This window comes from Triticum aestivum, chromosome 2B (genome assembly GCF_018294505.1).
Source record: "Triticum aestivum cultivar Chinese Spring chromosome 2B, IWGSC CS RefSeq v2.1, whole genome shotgun sequence".
Classification (NCBI taxonomy): Eukaryota; Viridiplantae; Streptophyta; class Magnoliopsida; order Poales; family Poaceae; genus Triticum; species Triticum aestivum.
Window position 1 is genome coordinate 26,407,773 of NC_057798.1, and position 4,260 is coordinate 26,412,032.

A 4,260-nucleotide genomic window follows, 5' to 3' on the forward strand; every position below is an offset into this window, starting at 1 on the left:
GCCGCTTTGCCATGCTCACTCGCGGGGTCGTGGGTAAGCTTGGATCACCTTTCCGTGCGAGGAGGATCGACTTCCTCCTCCTCTCCACTGGATCCGTTGTCATCCTCTTCCCCCTCACCATCAGATTGCCACTCCTCCTCACTTTCACCTCTGCTCGCCTCCTCCTCCTCGGTCTATTCTTGCGCCCCGTTGGGCATCGAGTACATCTCAGTAATGGTCTAGAAGACAACAAACAAGACAAAAGTCAGTCGATTGATTTTAAGCAAACAGAATGAAGAAAGCAAGGCCACAGTTAGAGATGCAGAATCGGACCTGGTCTACTTCATACGATTGGTCGATTGGAGGAATCCTCCTGGCTCCTCGGGGGTTGTCTTTGTTCCCTATGATACTTGACAACCACCCCTCCAACGTAGCCTCGTCGACCTCCTCCGGGTGAATCCGAGTGGTGTCATCGAGACCCGAATACGTCCACATCGGATGGTCACGAGCTTGGAGCGGTTGGATACGTCTCCGGAGGAAGACCTCTAGCAAATCCATACCAGTCACCCCATCACGGACAAGCTGAACCACTCGACCAACCAACACTTTTACTTGTGCTTTCTCTTCCGGAGTCACTTTCAGAGAAGAAGGTTTTTCTGCTCGGTTCAGGGAGAAAGGGGGAAGACCCGTCGCCTGTCCTGGGGTCGGCTGTTCTCTGCAGTAGAACTAGGTCGACTACCACCCGCGGACTGAGTCAGGAAGAGTCATAGCTGGAAAAGAACTTTTGCTTCTCATCTGGATCTCAAGACCCCCGCACATCTGAATCACTTGTGTCTTATCGTTACTCGACTTGGCTTTCTTAACCGACCGAGAACGACAAGTGAAAATGTGCTTGAAGAGGCCCCAATGAGGACGACAACCCAAGAAATTCTGGCACAAAGACACGAAGGTAGCAAGATACAGGATGGAATTTGGAGTAAAGTGATGGAGTTGCGCTCCAAAAAAGTTCAAGAAACTCCAGAAAAAAAGATGAGGGGGCAGGGAGAATCCGCGGTCGACGTGAGTGGCGATAAGGACACACTCACCCTCGAGAGGCTGCGGCTCGATCTTGTTCCCCGGGAGGCGCGCAGATTCGTGAGGAATGAATCCTCCCTCGACCAGGTCATCAATGTCTTCCTGAAAATCGCCGAGGGCATCCAATCGCCCTGGATCCAGCCCCGCGGCAAGGCATACCTCGAGGAAGATCCGCCCCGGCCGGACTTCTTTGCCTTCGCCTGCGCTGTCGCCTTCTTAGCACGCTCCAGGGCCGCCGTCTTCTCCTTCACCGTCACCGCAGACGAAGCTCGAACGGACCAACGGCACCGGGACGAGAGCAGAGGGGGCGGAGGAATTCGAGAAGAAAGAGGAAAAATGAAGGCGCACTGTTCAAAAGCCCTGGGCCGGCGGCTTATATGGAGTTGCTTCCGAGTGAATGACCTGTAGGCCCAGACGATCCTGTCAAATCCCGCAACAGTCGCGCGCACGATACGTGGCGAAAAAGGTGGCACGGAGATCGAGGCGTCTCCGCCCTATCCCGTCCGATTACTGCGGCCTTCTCCGCCCCACGCGCTTCCCAAAATTCGAATCCCATAAAATCCGCGAGCAGCAGAACAACTTGTCAGACGGAGGATCTCCTCCACACCGTCACTCGGAGCTTTTCAAGTAAAGAAATTCACTCGACTGAAACCAAGAATGGATCAAGGCGACCGAAAAAGAAGTTGGTGTCGTTACTTAAGTTCATGAATCCGGAACAAGATACACTCATAGCACGAAAAATGGGTCGGAAGAGTTCTCAACTCCTTCCCCACTCAAACCTCGATCCATTCGGGAGCTAATGGTGAAGCTATGTACCTAGGGTAGGGTCATGAACCTGTCCAAACTACCCTTTCCAAGGACATCTCTAGAAGAAACCACCTTTCAATCGACTCAGAAGTGCTCCACCCGACGGACTCGAAGACACTCGACCATGAAGCCAACCACTCGACAGCCAGGAGATCTAAAGTTGCTCTGCACACAATTGGCCGGTCATTAAGTAGCCTTTATGGTCATCATAGCACTTTATTTGTGGCGTTGTCAGTAACGCCCGATCTTAATGTACCTTAAACCCTACATAATTGGGGCCGGAGGGGTCTGGCGAACTCTATATAAGCCACCCCCCTCCTCAGTGTAAAGGGTTTGCACCCCTGTAACTCATATACACATAATCCAGTCGACCGCCTCCGGGCTCCGAGACGTAGGGCTGTTACTTCCTCCGAGAAGGGCCTGAACTCGTAAATCTCTTGTGTATACAACTACTCCATAGCTAGGATCTTGCCTCTCCATTCCTACCCCCTACACTACTGTCAGACTTAGAACCACGACAGACATTGCCCGGACGCGTCTGCAAGCACTGACCAGTCACGTCTTAAAATTTTCTTCTCACAATTGGACACCTCAATTAGCATACCACAGAATCATACAAACTCATACAACTATGTGAACGATGCATCAATATACACCCAAATTTAAAAATCTAAAAAAAGCATAAATCAATCGAACAAAAAAAAACTACATGAATATACACATAAAATTGAAACATGTCGGAATTAGATAAGACTGACTGGTGGGCCCCATTTGTCATAAACTCACTTAACTGAGCCCGATCCGCTAATCAGTGTTTTTTGCAAAAAGATTACCATAGACGTGGTGTTTTTTGCAAAAAAACATATTGTAGTGTTTTGTATAAACCTAACCTTCAAAGTGGTGGTTTTGTGCAATTTAGTCGTCCTGTGCAGAGCATGTACGCGCAGATTATGTGCGGCCTGTGCCAGCGCCAGGACGTGCTCCGCATCGGCGCTGTGTTCGCCGCCAGCCTCCTGCGCGCCATCCGCTTCCTCCAGCTCAACTGGGAGCAGCTCGCCGCCGACATCGAGGCCGGCGCGCTTAGTCCGGGTGTCACTGACACGTCGGTGCGCGAGGCCGTCGCGGGCGTCGTCAGCGGGCCGGACCCCGAGCTCGCCAGGCTCATTCGACAAGAGTGTTGCAAGGGTGACTGGGCTGGCATCGTCACGCGCATCTGGCCGAACACGAGGTGCCTCGATGTCATCGTGACCGGCTCCATGGCTCAGTACGTCCCGGCGCTGAAATATTACGGCGGCGGCCTGCCGATGGTGTCCATCTCGTACGCGTCCTCAGAGTGTTTCATGGGCATAAACCTCCGCCCTCTATGCGACCCGTCCGAGGTGTCCAACACCCTCATGGCCAATGTGGCCTACTTCGAGTTTGTCACCGCGGACGAGATCACCGGCGACGAGGGGCAGCCCCAGCTCGTGGACCTCGCACACGTGGAGCCCGGGCGGGAGTACGACGAGGTGGTGGTCACCACGTACACGGGGCTGAACCGGTACCGCGTCGGCGACATGCTCCGCATGTCGGGCTTGCACAATGCCGCGTCGCAGTTCCAGTTCGTGCCCCGCCAAAACGTGCTGCTCTCCGTCGAGACCGACAAGACCGACGAGGCCGAGCTGCACCACGCCGTGGAGCGGGCCGCGGAGCTGCTCCGCCCGCATGGGGTGTCGTGGCCGAGTACACCAGCCGCACATGCACGGAGGGTATCCCGATGGCGCGGCGGAGGTTGACAGGGAGACCCTTGAGCTTGAGGGCTGCTGCCTAGAGATGGAGGAGGCCCTGAACGCGGTGTACCGGCGAAGAAAGGTGGTGGACGGGTCGATCGGGCCGCTCGAGATCCGGGTCATCCGGCCAGGCACCTTCAAGGAGCTCATGGACCAGGCCATCTCCCGTGGCGGGTCCATCATCCATCAACTGGTACAAGGCGCCCCACTGCGTCATGCTCCCGTCAATCATTGAGCTGCATGCTCGACTCGCGCGTCATCTCCACCCACTTCAGCCCTACCCTGCCGCACTGGACCAAGAAAAATCTGTGACACATCCATGAGCCGAAGCTTCTGGGCGTCCTCCGACGCCGCTGTGCAGCTAAACTTTCGCATAACATAACATTGTTTACTTTTGCAATTCAACGAGGATCTGTATGAATCCACAAAGCTGTGCGAACATCCAAATTTTGTATTCTTGAAATAAACATCGGAGCTTTGTCAGAGTCCGAACATGCACTTGACCAATCACATGCAGTCCCTCTCTTCTCTCTCTCCTCGAACCGCACATGCATGGTCCCTTCTTCCCTCTCTCATCTCAACCGGACACTAAACCACAAATATCACACCACATGCATTGTCTCCACATACT

The 4,260-nt window shown here is 53.9% G+C and overlaps 1 pseudogene; it reads left to right on the forward strand.

Moving 5' to 3' along the window:
* Positions 1–1,008: 1,008 nt before the first annotated feature.
* LOC123038820 (probable indole-3-acetic acid-amido synthetase GH3.9) lies at positions 1,009–3,941 on the forward strand (annotated as a pseudogene).
* Positions 3,942–4,260: the final 319 nt, after the last annotated feature.